Source organism: Giraffa tippelskirchi, chromosome 5 (genome assembly GCF_054371585.1).
Source record: "Giraffa tippelskirchi isolate mGirTip1 chromosome 5, T2T-mGirTip1v1.2.pri, whole genome shotgun sequence".
Taxonomy (NCBI): domain Eukaryota; kingdom Metazoa; phylum Chordata; class Mammalia; order Artiodactyla; family Giraffidae; genus Giraffa; species Giraffa tippelskirchi.
In genome coordinates, this window is record NC_137279.1 from 64,734,341 (window position 1) to 64,751,109 (window position 16,769).

Sequence of the window (16,769 nt, forward strand, 5' to 3'; positions counted from 1 at the left end):
AGAAAGTGAAGATGAACTAAAGAGCCTCTTGATGAAGGGGAAAAGGGAGAGTGAAAAAGCTGGCTTAAAACTCAGCATTAAAAAAATGAAGATCATGGCATCTGGTCCTATAACTTCACAGCAAACAGATGAGGAAAAAGTAGAAACAGTGTCAGATTTTATTTTCTTGGGCTCCAGAATCAATGTGGACCATGACTGGAGCCATGAAATTAAAAGACACTTGCTCCTTGGAAGAATAGCTATGACAAACCTAGGCAGCATATTAAAAAGCAGAGACATTATTTTGTTGACAAAGGTCTGTCTGGTCAAAGCTATGGTTTTTCCAGTAGTCATGTATGGATGTGAGAGTTGGACCATAAAGAAGGCTGAGCGCCAAAGAACTGATACTTTTGAACTTGGTGCTAGAGAAGACTCTTGAGAGTCCCTTGGAGAGCAAGGAGATCAAACCAGTCAATCCTAAAGGAAATCAACCCTGAATACTCACTGGAAGTACTGATGCTGAAGCTCCAATACTTTGCCTACCTGATATGAACAGACAATTCATTGGAAAAGACCCTGATGCTGGGAAAGATTAAGAGCAAGAGGAGAAGGGGATGATGGGATGAAACGGTTGGATGGGAAACCTGGCGTGCTGCAGTTCATGGGGTTGCAAAGTGTTGGACATGACTTAGGGACTGAACAACAACATATCAATTGAGCAATGGTTGTTAAAAGCTAAGCACTCAATATAGATAATATATAGTGCCCCCTCTGAAAGGGCTACTTATGCAGAACAGGTTAACAGACAAGTCCATAGATAAATATATTTCAGTATTATGTGGATAAAAATGTAGGGATGTCAAAGTGATAAGCAGTCACTTCCACCTGGGAACCATGAGGGATTAAAAAAATCTTGACAGATATGGTTCTTAAACTCAACAATAAACTATAAATATGTATTTAGCTAGTGGTGGAGGGGAAAGGAAGCCTAGTAATAGCATAGGAATATAAAACAGTACTGCATATTTAGGTGGTTTAGCATGGGTTGAGCTTAGGGTAAAGGGAAAATAAATAGGGGCTGATGCCTAGAGAGAATAGAGAGATTATACCATAGAAGATATTTTGAATGTCATTAAAATGAGTTTCAAATGCATTCTCTAGGTTAAGTACACTATTGGAAGTGCTTATCAGAGGAGTAAAATGATCAAATTTCAGTCTCTAAGCTCATTCTGGAGCAATGAGGGGTGTGGGATTGTAGGAGTGATCAATCAGAGGTGGGAAACCAGCTATACGATTATTTCAGGCAAGATCAGAGCTAGAATTTAAAAGGAGAGGAAATAATGCTACAGGTGAAAAAGCCATAAAATATGATTATCTGCTTGTGAAACAAATTAACAAGTAACTTTCCATATCCAAATATTAAGTATTAATATACATGACATTAAATGTCTCTTAAAACCAATGGCTCCTTTTGCTGAATTTTTGTTCCTGAAATATCTAGAGCATGCTTTATATTCTCCCCTGATAAACAAGGAAATATTCAGTATTTGGTCATGAAAAATACAATCCAAGCCTGGTCTATTTAATAAATTATTTTTTTACACAATATTTTATAGCTTCACAGAACTTAAAACACCAAATGACAGAAAGATAAATTACTTTTCACAATTCAAAATCTACAGTGATAGTTGCTGACAAACATTCAAAACTTTCTCATTCTTTTGGAGATATATGTAAAACTAAGCAGTATGTATTACTGGGAAACGATAGTACTCTCTGCCTATTTTTACTGTCTAAACATAAATGAATTAATCTCAACCGAATGGCTACCACTATGTGAATAACTAACACTGTCTTTGCTACTTTGTCTTGTCTGAAGCTGTTTTTCCACACAAGGGAACAAAAACTTGCATACCTAAAGCTCTAGATGAAGTTCAAATGACTCAGTAGACAAGAAAAAAATTTTCAGTCCTCTTTCAACAAATTCTATGACAGTAAGTAGTAGTATAAACTTTACATGTAATTGGATACACACACATACAAAGACCTGTGAATATTTTTCAGTGTTTTAGCTCTCTTTGATATAAAATCATGAAACACTGACTCAAAGTTTACATAGGAATACAAGCAAAAACCACAGGGAAATATCTAAGTAAATGTTATAGATTTCAGATACACAAATACATAATCGTGACCTAAAATGATTATTCTAATGATTACATATTCTATAATAAGCATATTCTGTGTATTCTACCTATATCATATATATTAAATAATAAATAATTATATATAATTATATTAAAATGTTACAATTATTAAGCTTCTAAGAATAAAATTTTAAGAGAGGGTAAGATATAACTGGATCTGCAAAAGCTATAGAGGAATTGATTACAGAAGAAAAGTGAGAAATAATTTATAGCAGAAAGAATAGTCTTAGCAAAAGGACTTTACATAGGGTGGTGATAGATAAATAAAATGTTCATTATGTAAAAGTTGTTTTCCTTCTCTCCAGTGATACCAAAGCTAAAATCATTTTGATAAACTGCAGTAAAAATAATAAAATATAACACAGTTCATTTTAACAAGAAGACTACTGGTACTGGAAATGGCATGGATGACTAGAGAGTAATCCAAGAAGTAGTAAGGGGTCTTGGCCTAAATATTAGGTTACAGTGGCTGCTTCTATAAGTTCAGTCATCACCAGAAATATGTCTATATAGGGATGCTTCATAATTGTGTACATTTCTTATAATGGAAGAACTAAAGAAAATGTAAGTGACATCTGAAGTATGGTATTTCTGATTACATAAACATGTCCAGATATTACAATGCTATAGATATACTGAATGGTCTAGTGGTTTTCCCCACTTTCTTCAATTTAAGTCTGAATTTGGCAATAAGGAGTTCATGATCTGAGACACAGTCAGCACCCAATCTTGTTTTTGCTCACTGTATAGAGCTTCTCCATCTTTGGCTGCAAAGAATATAATCAATCTGATTTCGGTGTTGACCATCTGGTGATGTCCATGTGTAGTCTTCTCCTGTGTTGTTGGGAGAGGGTGTTTGCTATGGCCAGTGCATTCTCCTGGCAAAACTCTATTAGCCTTTGCCCTGCTTCATTCTGTACTCCAAGGCCAAATTTGCCTGTTACTCCAGCTGTTTCTTGACTTCCTACTTTCACATTCCAGTCTCCTATAATGAAAAGGACATCTTTTTTGGGTGTTAGTTCTAAAAGGTCTTGTAGGTCTTCATAGAACCATTCAACTTCAGCTTCTTCAGCGTTACTGGCTGGGGCATAGACTTGGATTACCATGATAGTGAATGGTTTGCCTTGGAAATGAACAGAGATCATTCTGTTGTTTTTGAGATTGCATCCAAGTATGGCATTTTGGAATCTTTTGTTGACTATGATGGCTACTCCATTTCTTCTAAGGGATTCCTAACCACAGTAGTAGATACAATGGTCATCTGAGTTAAATTCACCCATTCAAGTCTATCTTAGTTAGCTGATTCCTAGAATGTTGACAGTCACTCTTGTCATCTCCTGTTTGACCACTTCTAATTTGCCTTGATTCATGGACCTAACATTCCAGATTCATATGCAATATTGCTCTTTACAGCATCGGACCTTGCTTCTATCACCAGTCACATCCACAGTTGGGTGTTATTTTTGCTTTGGCTCCGTGCCTTCATTCTTTCTGGAGTTATCTATCCACTGATCTCAAGTAGCATATTGGGCACCTACCGACCTAGGGACTTCATCTTTCAGTGTCCTATCTTTTTGCCTTTTCATACTGTTCATGGGGTCCTCAAGGAAAGACTGCTGAAGTGGCTTGCCATTGCACTCATCTCACACGCTACCAAATTAATGCTCAAATTTCTCCAGACCAGGCTTCAGCAATACATGAACTGTGAACTTCCAGATGTTCAAGACAGATTTAGAAAAGGCAGAGGGACCAGAGATCAAATTGCCAACATCTGCTGGATCATCAAAAAAGCAAGAGAGTTCCAGAAAAACATCCATTTCTGCTTTATTGACACTGCCAAAGCCTTTGACTGTGTGGATCACAATAAACTGTGGAAAATTCTGAAAGAGATGGGAACACCAGACCACCTGACCTGCCTCTTGAGAAACCTGTATGCAGGTCAGGAAGCAACAGTTAGAAGCGGACATGGAACAACAAACTGGTTCCAGATAGGGAAAGGAGTATGTCAAGGCCGTATTTTGTCACCCTGCTTACTTAACTTATATGCAGTGTACATCATGAGAAACACTGGGCTGGAAGAAACACAAGCTAGAATCAAGATTGCTGGGAGAAATATCAATAACTTCAGATATGCAGATGGCACGACCCTTATGGCAGAAAGTTAAGAACTAAAGAGCTTCTTGATGAAAGTGAAAGAGGAGAGTGAAAATGTTGGCTTAAAGCTCAACATTCAGAAAACTAAGATCATGGCATCTGGTCTCATCACTTCATGGCAAATAGATGGGCAAACAGTGGAAAGAGTGGCTGACCTCATTTTTTGGGGCTCCAAAATCACTGCAGATGGTGACTATAACCATGAAATTAAAAGACTCTTACTCCTTGGAAGGAAAGTTATGACCAACTTCGATAGCATATTAAAAAGCAGAAACATTACTTTGCCAACAAAAGTCCATTTAGTCAAGGCTATGGTTTTTCCAGTGGTCATGTATGGATGTGAGAGTTGGACGGTGAAGAAAGCTGAGCGCTGAAGAATTGATGCCTTTGAACTGTGTTGTTAGAGAAGACTCTTGAGAGTCCCTTGGACTGCAAGGAGATCTAACCAGTCCAACCTAAACTAGATCAGTCCTGGGTGTTCACTGGAAGGACTGATGCTGAAGCTGAAACTCCAATACTCTGGCCACCTGATGCGAACAGCTGACTCATTTGAAAAGACCCTGATGCTGGGAAAGATTGAGGGCAGGAGGAGAAGGGGACGACAGAGGATAAGATGGTTGGATGGCATCACCAACTCAATGGACATGAGTTTGGGTAAACTCCAGGAGTTGGTGATAGACAGGGAGGCCTGGCGTGCTGCAGTCCATGGGGTCACAAAGAGTCGGACACAAGTGAGCAATTGAACTGAACTGAACTGATAGATATACTGGTGCCATAAATTATCCATTGCTTGCTAACGATAATGTATGTATTGTTCTCAGTTCAGTTCAGTTGCTCAGTTGTGTCCCACTTTTTGCAACACCATGGATGCCAGGCTTCCACGTCCATCACCAACTCCAGAGCTTGCTCTAACTCATGTCCATTGAGTCGGTGATGCCATCCAACCACCTCATCCTCTTTTGTCCCCTTGTCTTCCTGCCTTCAATCTTTCCCAGCATCAGGGTCTTTGCCAATGAATCAGTTCTTTGCATCAGGTGGCCAAAGTATTGGAGTTTCAGCTTCAGCATGAGTCCTTCCAAAGAATATTCAGGATTGATTTACTCTAGGATGGACTGGTTGGATCTCCTTGCCATCCAAGGGACTCTCAAGAGTCTTCTCCAACACCACAGTTCAAAAGCATCAGTTCTTCGGTGCTCAGCTTTCTTTATAGTCCAACTCTCACATCCATACATGACTACTGGAAAAACCATAGTTTTGACTAGATGGACTTTTGTTGGCAAAGTTATGTCTCTGCTTTTTAATGCTGTTTAGGTTGGTCACAGCTTTTTTTCCACAACAGATTTGCAAACCACTTTTCAAATATATTAACTCAAATGATTCTCATAGCAACTCTGTGAAGCAAGTATAGTTGTTATTCACAATCATCACCATCACTATTTTACCACTGATAAATAGTTGCTCAGAAAAGTAGAAATGTATATTTTGTAAAATATATTCATATATTTAGTAAACTGAAGAGACAGAACTCCATTTTAAGTTTTCACACAGTAAATCTTCTGTCTTTATTGTGTCATGAATTTTAATAATTTACTAAAATTTAATAGAAAAAATCCTGAAATATATATAAACACACTGGCTATCTAGGGAATAATTATTTTCTCATATCATCATAATCAAGCTCCATGGATCACTGTATATGGCAGAAAGCACAGAAATTTGGAAGACAGGAAATCAAATTAATGTTGAGAATAAGCATTCATATTTTCTGAATGCAAGATACTTTAGAAATTTCTCAGCATTAAAGATACACCTATAAATAAGTCAGATTAAAACTAACATGCATTTATCTCTGCCATTCATTTTCATTTCACAATAAGCTTATTAACCCTATTATCATTTGCACTCAATGAAGGGTAACTGTGGTGTATTATTTAACTGCACAACATACTGATGATCATGTAGTAAGTGTCTAATTTGATTAAGAAAACACATATGTGATAATATTTGATTAACAAAATTAAAGATTATGAAATTTGTACTCAGAAATTTTAGAATACCTGCCTAATATTTCACAATTAGTTCTTAAAGAACTCCAGCCTTGGAAGAAAGGCTGACTCAGAGGACCCAGCAAAACCATGCACAGATTCCTGACCCAGAGAAGCTGTGAAAAAATGTGTCAGTTAACTATCAAGTTTTGGAGTAGTTCATTACAAAGCAATACATAAGTAATAAATAGGATATAATAAAAGTTTGGATAAATGTTTAAATCATAAAGAATATGTTCTAAGGTCAAAGTGGAAATAAAGCAGATCAATAACAGAAAAACAGCTAGAAGTCACCAAAGTTTGGAAAATAAACAACACACTTCTAAATATGCCTCTAGTCAGAGCAGAAAAAAGAATAAAAATTAGAAACACATTAAAAACATTAAAGGTTTACATGGTATCAACCTATCAGAATTGGATGCCAGGCTCTCCCTATGTAAGTGACAGAAATGTGCTGGTTTGTGCCTGAAAATTCACACTAGTAATATTTCAAAATTTTGTGGACAACGTCATTTAAATTACCCGAAGTAGGCCTGGTACCAAGGGAAATAATGCATACACCCAGCCTGATCCTATTTACTCTTCTTCTGAGGCAATATGTCTTTGACTCAATGTTGATTTTATTGTCATTTACTAAATAATACTTCTTTCTTGCCATTTACAAAGAGGAACAAAAAAAAAGGTAAGCATAACTAATAAGAGGACTGATGGACAGGTCATTATTACAGGTACACAAAGATGTAAAAGCTATTATTAGGAACCTATGCAAATAAAGAACTGGTTTAAAATGTTTCCCCAGGGAAAACATCAGGCACAGATGGCTTTCAGACTACATCTACAAAATTTTCACAGAACAGATTGTTCCAATATTACACAAACTCTTCCAATCAATAGGAAAAAATGGAACATTCCCCAACTCATGCTGAACTTATATCAAGATCAGAACTAATCAAAAACACCATAAGAATAAAACTTAACGTCTATTTCATCTATCAATATAGATACAAACATCTTTTAATAATTTGCAAACTAAATAATGTATGTGGGTGTGTATATGTATCTTAAATACATGTATAATACATATATACGTATATATATTTCCAATATTTGGCTTATATACATATTTCCAACATGCTAGCAAAGGAACAGTATTTTACATCGAAATACAAATTGAAAATATTTATAAATATCCACATTTGCCAACGTGCAAACTAAACATCTGTGATCAAGTCATAAACACACACATAGTTGTTTATATTTGGCAAAGTGGCTGGAACCATTAGAAAAAAAAAATAACACTGAGATTTAAATTATGTTATTATTAATGCTGGTATAAATATAAATTTGAAATTATCATTTATAAATACATCTAAACATCTTCAAAATAGTCATTTTAATATTAACATTTCATAACACTTAAAAGATATATTAAAACCAAAATTTACATTATAGTGTCAAAATAATAATCTATTAGCTACTTATAAAAAGTAGATATTACTGATAATGAAATCTACCAAAGACTTAAGAAAGTCAAGATTTTTTTACTCTATCTCTAGACTTTGTCTCACTTTTTTGCTGAGAACAGCCCTTAATAAGAGCAATGGAACACCAATTTTTCAGTACTGATAAAACATTCATGTATAGAGCAAGTTGAAAGTGCTATCATAGAGTCTTGATAACAGTATATATTTCTGAAATGATACCCTTGAATTTCCAAAAAATATTATTATAGGGCATCTTTATATAAATAAAATACTTCATTGGTAAATTTTTTTTGAAATTTTAATAAGTTAAAAATATGAACAGACAGACCTTGGAGACACTGCAGGTTGTATCAGACTGCAGTAAAACAAATATTGCAATAAGTGAGTCACATGAATGTTTTCACTTCCCAGTGCAGATGAAAGTTATGTTTATACTATACTATAGTCTATTAAGTGTGCAATAACATTATATCCAGAAGAAGTACATACTGTAAAGAATACTTATTGTTATATAATGTCAAAATAATCATGATAGTAACATCAAAGGCCACTACTCACAAACAATTGGAGAAGGAAGTGGCAACCCACTCCAGTGTTCTTGCCTGGAGAATCCCAGGGATGGAGGAGCCTGGAGGGCTGCCGTCTATGAGTCGGACACGACTGAAGCGACTCAGCAGCAGCAGCAGCAGCAGCACAAACAATAACAAAACTAATAACTAACAGAAAAGTTTGAAAGATTGCAAGATATAAAATGTGAGACTGAAAGTGAACAAACACTGTTGGGAAAAATGGTGCTGATTGACTTGCTAGATGCAGGGTTGCCCAAAATCTTCAGTTTGTATAAGAAAAAAATGCAGTTATTTCTACAAATCTCAATAGAGTGAAGTTCAAAGAAACAAGGTATACCAGTACATCTGCTGAAATTATAGGCAGTAGAATAGAAAGTTCCATTCTTTTGGGGAAACAATAAAGATATGGTCTCTGTTGAGTGCTTCCCAGTTTTATGGTGGCACTGCTGAGAGAAAACATCCAGTTCCTTCCTGGCTGCCACCACAATCTCCAGGAAGGGAAGAAGTTTGCCCTGGGCTTGAGAGAGTTTAAGGACTCCTGCTAGACTATATTTTTAAGAACCTTCTAGTGTTAAAACACCTACACAAGACTCTTCTGCTTGTATCTTCTTTCTGTTTTTCCCTTGATGTGATGTTCTCAGACTCTTTCTTCCTAATCAGAATTGAAAGACACAGAGGCTGAGATATGGGTGAGAAATTACAGAGAAAGCATAAAAGAGAATGCTTGATCTATTTTAGTTGTAGGCCTTAGGCCCACTTTCTAACCCTGAGCTCAAAGGAAAACTGCTTTAGGGCCTATGGAGCAAAAACAGTCAATAAATAACATATCCCTCTGCATGGCTTTGCCCTTTGTACATATATCCCTTCCAAGTCTTGAATTGCAGGCAGACGATCATTTCAGGAGAGGATTCTAATATTAAGGGTCTTTATGTCCCAGAAATATCCCACTTAATCTTCCCACATACTTTTGTAGCAAGAGACAAGTGTGTACAAGTAAAAGGTGCCGTTCAGAATAAAGGTCAATATAAGGACAGATTATAAAGTTCTGCTGCTGCTGCTGCTAAGTCGCTTCAGTCGTGTCCGACTCTGTGCGACCCCACAGGTGGCAGCCCACCAGGCTCTGCCGTCCCTGGGATTCTCCAGGCAAGAATACTGGAGTGGGTTGCCATTTCCTTCTCCAGTGCATGAAAGGGAAAAGTGAAAGTGAAGTCGCTCAGTCGTGTCCAACTCTTAGCGACCCCACGGACTGTAGCCTACCAGGCTCCTCCGTCCATGGGATTTTCCAGGCAAGAGTACTGGAGTGGGGTGCCATTACCTTCTCCGTTATAAAGTTCAGAGAAGCACAAAAGAGATGATAGTCTGTATAATCCATCAGAAGCACCAAATGTTGCCATGTGATAGCAGTATCTAACAAGATTCACCTATTGGTAATTCATTTGTTTCCAGAGCCAGATGAAATATGACTTTGTGGGATAATGTGGGGTTGGTAGGGGGAAACAGGGCATACCAAGAGGAAGGCAGTAGAATTAGTGTGTATGTGCATATATCACTTTGTGATATGTTAGCACGTGAGTTAATTTGTCTCAGTGTTTTATAGTAAGAGTTAATCTACTTGTTTACAAAACTGTGAATGACGACTATAATAGCTCCCATACCTGATCCTGCTTCCCCTTGCCTCTGGAACTCCCTGAAAGAGCTCTGGGAAAGCAGCTGTTTGCACTGCTACCCTTCCTGTTACACCTGAATCGATTCCAACATCATCCATCCCCACCTCTCTAATGCTTCTCCCAATGAGAGCCACTAGCAACATTCATGCTGCCAAATCCAATGAAAAGTTCTCAGCTTTTATTTTTCTCAATTCTCCAACAGACTATGACACAGTTGCTCACTTCTTGAAAACATATTCCTCACTCCCCATCCTATTTCTTCTAAATGCTTTGGCAACTGCCTTTCAGTCTCTAGTTCTAGATACACCACTTTTGGCTAATTCTAAATGTTGGTAAATCCAGGCTTCCGGGATCTCTTTTTCTTTATTTCTGCACTCACTCTGCTGGTACATTTATAACAACCTCTGGGGCTTAAACACCATCTATAGGCTGACATTTCCCAAGTTTATGACTTCCCCTGACCTCTCTCCTAGGCCAGTTTACAGGGATATTTTTAATTGGATACTTAAATAGAAACTTGAAATCTGTTGTTGTTCAGTCACTAAGTTGTGTCCAACTCTTTGCAACTCCATGGACTTCAGCATGCCAGGCTTCCCTGTCCTTCACTATTTCCAAGAGTTTGCTCAGATTCATATCCATTGAGTCAGTGATGCTACCTAGCCATCTCATCCTCTGCTGCCCCCTTCTTTTGCCTTCATTCTTTCCCAATACAGGGTCTTTTCCAATAAGTCAGCCCTTTGCATCAAGTGGCCAAAGTATTGGAACTTCAGCATCAGTCCTTCTAATGAGTATTCAGGGTTGATTTCCTTTAGGACTGACTGGTTTGATCTCCTTGAAGTCCAAGAGATTCTCAAGAGTCTTTTTCAGCATCACAATTTGAAAGTCTCAATTCTTCGATGCTCAACCTGAAAAATAACATGTCAAAACTGATCTTGGTTTCTATGACATCACCTCACCACAAGAAAATGTTATTTGTCTAGTATTCTCCATTTTGAATAATGGACTCACACAGTTGCCCAGGCCTAGAATATTGACTTTCTTCTGTTCTTTCTTTTATGAGTGCCGGTAAGTCACAGAATAGGTGCTCCCTAAATAGGTGTAGCACAAGTGATTGAAAGACTTGCAGGGAATCATTTTTAAATATTTTGAAAACTTCTGTAAATACACAAAAGTTAAAAGTACAACAAATATCCATTTACTCATAATCGGGCTTGAAGAACTGCCAGTATTTTGGAGAGAGTCATTAAAAATAGACATCTATTATTTTAACTACCGGAGAAGGCAATGGCACCCCACTCCAGTACTCTTGCCTGGAAAATCCCATGGACGGAGGAGCCTGGTAGGCTGCAGTCCATGGGGTCGCTAAGAGTCAGACATGACTGAGCGACTTCACTTTCATTTTTCACTTTCATGCATTGGAGAAGGAAATGGCAACCCACTCCTGTATTCCTGCCTCGAGAATCCCAGGGACGGCGGAATCTGATGGGCTGCCGTCTGTGGAGTCGCACAGAGTCGGACACGACTGAAGCGACTTAGCAGCAGCAGCAGCAGCAGCGATATATTTGGAGAAGGAAATGGCAACCCACTCCAGTGTTCTTGCCTGGAGAATCCTGGGGACGGAGGAGCCTGGTGGGCTGCCGTCTATGGGGTCGCACAGAGTCGGACACGACTGAAGTGACTTAGCAGCAGCAGCATTTTAACTACAGTTCATTTTATCAACTTCATTTAATGTGAGCAAATAGTCTGTAGAACAGACAAAAAAAAAAATCATGTGGCAAAATGGCATACATTGCATTAATATAACAAATCTATCTAAACAAAATAACTTGAGTCATTATAAAGCACTATATGTAAGTATACTAAAGCATTCTTACATACTGCCATGTCAACAACAAAGAAAACAACAGATTAAACACAGTTAAAAAAATTTCTCCTGACTTGCTATCCTTCTTTTTACACATTCATTCATTCTGCTTACTTCAAGGCAGTAAGTGCTTTTATCTTCATCCTTTTCAATTTCTCATATCTCTATGGCGTTCTGTTCAAAGGCCTCCTGGTACCTGCCTCTTTGGGACTATTTCTGCCTAAACAGTTTGACCTTTAGTTCTCAGCTTTTTTAGTTTATCTTATCAGCTAAGCTTGTGCCTCAATGAAACCCTTTCATAATCGGTCTAGGGACTATCAATTTTTTATACTCATGCCCTCTCGTGTTTTAAAACATTTTTTGCAGCTTTAAAATATAATGCACAGAATATAATGCTCTTTCTGCCTGCGTGGCCATGGAGGTGTTTCAAGAATGAACTTATCTACGGCAGTACCTTCTCTTGTTTACAAAATTATGTTGAAATAATGTCTATATTTTAGATATCCCTACCCATTCTTTCTCAATGACATTAAATTCAGGGACCCTAGTAATAATTTGCTTTGGTCAGCAAATTTGCATTCAATTTGCATTTGTGCCAAGCATTATTTTAAGCAACAGAGATATAATGGAAGAGAGAGCAAATGAGGTCCTTGCCTCATATTCTAGCAGATTACTGTGTAATTTCACCAAAGTTAAGTAACTAACCTCAACAGCCTGTCCTGTTACCTAAAAAACTAGCCATATATTTCTTAACATATTTTGTTTGGTCCTTCAAGTGGGTATAAATGAAGGAAACGGCAAATTCTTTCCTCTTTACATATCAAACTGCTATCATTTATTGCTGGCCATAAAGAAGTGTTATTGGGAAATCCATGCCAGACTATTTTCTTTGTTCTAAAACAATCAATTAGACTGAGATTTAAGAACTTAGGTTTGAGTTGGGAGGGAAAAACACACAAAACTAACCACCACAGAGTTTCTAGTCATTGCAATAAGACAAGAAATAATAAACAAAAGTATACAGAGTAGAAAGGAATGAAGAATGTTCTTGTTTGTATATGATAAGACTGTGCTGATAAAGGATTTGAAGAAATCCATTAAAAGTTATTAGAACTAACATGTGAATTGAATTTAAAGAAGCTCAGAATTATACAGTATATACAAAACAATCATATTTCTATATATTAATCAAAAACTGTTGAAAATTGAAATTTTAAATACCAAAAACATACAATAATTATATTTAACAAAGTATAGGGGTAAGATCTGAAATAAAAATAAACTACAAAATATTGCTAGGAGAAATAAATCTTTTTTTACATGAAGCACAGATTTATTAGAGGAAGAAATAGGAGGGAAACTCAGGGATGGGGAATTGGGAAAGGGAATACATGAAACTATGCATCAGCCTCTGGTGTCCCCACGAGTCAAGGTGGAAGCCCTAGAATCAGCCCAGATATATTTCTTGCTTTAGAACATGGATGGGGCCATAGCTGTGGCAAACTGGAAGCTGGAGAAGCTGGGACCTCACTCATGTTCATCTAGGAGAGAGTCAGAGTGGGGAATAGAAGAATACTGGGAGCAAGGGGATGTGTGAGACAAGGGGTTCCATGGGAAGAAATCCTGACAGTGCTTCCTTGGACCCTGAGTAGGAGAAGGTGGGAGAGGAGGGCAAATCCTGGAGCTGAGGATCAGAAAAGGAGCAGAAGAAAGAGAAGGCTGCATCTGGTAGCCTGGTTGGCAGGCAGGTATATCTCAGTCCATCCTTACTTGTATTTATTCTTGGGGGCTTGCTGGGTTTCAGGACACTTCAGCTGGGCTGGGATTGCTGTGTCCTTGGGTGGGCATTGTGTCCTTGGCCTGGGGAGCACATGGATCCTTGGTTTTAGGTGCACACGCCTCTTGACATTTGACAGGGGGTGGCTGACAGGGCTGCTTTACATGCTGCTATTGGATCATCTGGGGCGAGCACTGCTGCTGCTGCTACTGGGAAAACATGGCTGCAGGAAAAGGTGAGCCAGAACCTAGGAGATTTGGCTGAGCACAGGTTCCAAGAAAGAAATTTTAAAGCCTGTAATAACTGGAGAAATACACTAAGTTTATGAATTGGAAAATTAAATATTGTTAAGGTATCAAGTCTCCCAAGGCTGATCTATAGATTCAATGCAATGTGCAACATAATTCCAACAGGCATTTGTTTGAGGGGAGGGAGTATAAATTGACAATCTGATACTAATATATATATATATATATATATATATATATATATATATATATATATATATAAATACAAAGAACAAGAATAGTCAAAACAACTCTTAAAAAAACAGATTTGGAAAACATATACCCATCTGATCTGAACTCATTATAAATAAAGCCAGTGTAGTATTGGTGTAAAGACAGACATGGAATCAATGGAACAAAATGGAGCATCCAGAAGTAGCTCTGTCTGTATGTGGTCAGATGTTTTCTGATAGGGGTGCCAAGGCAATTTCATGGTAAAGAATGGTCCTTCCATATTTCAAATGTTGCTGGAACAACTATTTGTTCACATATTAAAAAAAAAAGAGGCCTCAATCCTTATCCTAAACACAAATGTTATTCCAAAATAGATCACAAACCTAAATACAAAAGCTAAAACTGCAGAATTTCTAGGACCAGTGTTCAATTTTGCTACACCAATAGATATTTGACAATGTCTAGAGAAAATCCCAACTTAGAATCTCGGTTTAAGTCTGCTGGGAAGCCATAAGCCCTTGATTCTGCAGCATGAAAACCTAGAAACCATAGTTGACTTTATAAAAAGCACACTACCCAACCTGGGCTTGGTGCAGATGGAGAAGACTATCAGTCAGGTATTTGAGACGGACGTCTCGAAACAGTTACAAGCTTATGAAGTTGAGTACCACGTGCTTCAGGAAGAGCTTATTGATTCTTCTCCTCTCAGGGACAACCAAAGAATGGACAAATTAGAGAAGACCAACAGCAGCTTACGCAAACAGAACCTTGACCTCCTTGAACAGCGGCAGGTAGCCAATGGGAGGATCCAGAGCCTGGAAGCCACCGTTGAAAAGCTCCTGACTAGCGAGAGCAAGCTGAAGCAGGCGACCCTGGCCTTGGAGCTGGAGAGGTCAGCCCTGCTGCAGACGGTGGAGCAGCTCCGGAGGCAGACGGCGGAGCTGGGCAGCCGGGAGTCTGACCCCACACTGCCCAAGCCCTCGGGTGACTGATGGCCTGGGGCCCAGCTCCTGCCAGCCCACAGCTCCAGAACAGGTGTGGCCACCACCCTGACACTGTCCAGGCCTTAACTGAGAGAGATGAAAATGCTGGAGGAGAACGGAGAACGAAGCGTGCTTCTCAGGGAGGAGACTGGCTTGCCAGCACACAGATTCTTCTGAACTGACTCACAGTGCAGGGGACGAACGTCCCAGTGTTTTTGTTGTTGTTTAGGTTTAATTCTTCCCTTTTCCAGTCCTGATTATTGTACTCAGTAGATTAGATGGCATGGACTCGAATAAATGCACCTTTACGTTAAAAAAATAAAAAAATGTCAGGGAGGTTGATGCTGAGAATCTCAGGTCTGGAAAGAAAATAATAGAAAAAAGTATTTGTGATCTTAGGCATAGAAACTCAAAACTAGAAACCAAACTGTCTATTGATAGAAAAGTGAAAAGTGAAAGTGAAAGTCGCTCAGTCGTGTCTTACTCTTTGCGACCCCATGGACTCTCCAAGCCAGAACACTGGAGTGGGTAGCCTTTCCCTTCTCCAGGGAATCTTCCCAACCCAGGGATCAAACCCAGGTCTCCCACGCTGCAGGCGGATTCTTTACCAGCTGAGCCACCAAGGAAGCCCTATCAATAGGAGAATGGATAAATAGGTCTGGTATGATCTATACAATGATATTATTCAACAATAAAGGAAAAACTACTAAACCATATATCAATGTCAAGGTATGACAAAAAACTGTACTGAGTAAATACCCTGTCTCAAAAGAATGCATAGTATATGAATGTGTTAACATAAAGTCCTAGAAAAACAAGCAAACAAATTTTAATGAAAGAAGGTGGGTCAGAATTTGCCTCATGCCACGTTTTGAAAGAGGCTACTGTTTGTAAAAAAGAATTTTGGGGAATGATAGACGTGTTCACAGTAGAAGCAAATATCACACTTATCAAAATTATTTTTACATTTTAAATGTTTATGTTTCATTGCTTATAAATAAGATCTCAATAAAATTCATTTTCAAACTCCTAAGCAGTATAGATCAATCTTAGTTTAACATTAAAAATTACATGTTAATTTACTTACAATTTTATTTTTCTCCATGACTATCTCATGACTTCTCATGACAGGTTCAGTTTGTCCCAATATGAATATAATTTCCAAATATTTACATTGGACATAACCTCTTTTTAACTCTAGTTCCACCGTTCTGATTAAACAGTCTAAGAATGAGTGTCTTTTTTTTTTTATCCTCCATATGATTATAGTTCAGACATATATATATATAGTTCAGACATATAAATGACTCTTCTTTAGCTTTAACCATAGTTAAGGTGACTTAAACTGGCAATGAGCCTCTTCTTTAGAAAAATTTGTAAATGATATATCAGTCTTAGCCCAGGTTGTCTAGCTAGCATTGAATTCCTGCTTTTTTTTTTTTTTTCTGAGACCTAGGAGCATATCTATTCCTCTCTCCTTGTTTAAATATTCCCAGTGGTTTCCTGCAACTTATAATCAAATAGTCTTAATCTCTCCAAATAAGGTCAATGGTATGACAGTAACCAGGCTACTCGGTAA

General features: G+C 37.9%; 1 pseudogene across 1 annotated transcript; it reads left to right on the forward strand.

Annotated features, from left to right (window-relative positions):
- The first annotated feature begins 14,709 nt into the window (after positions 1-14,709).
- LOC145506215 (TBC1 domain family member 1 pseudogene) lies at positions 14,710-15,517 on the forward strand (annotated as a pseudogene). Its single transcript, XR_014053633.1, has one exon. The product of XR_014053633.1 is annotated as a TBC1 domain family member 1 pseudogene (transcript).
- The last annotated feature ends 1,252 nt before the right edge of the window (positions 15,518-16,769 follow it).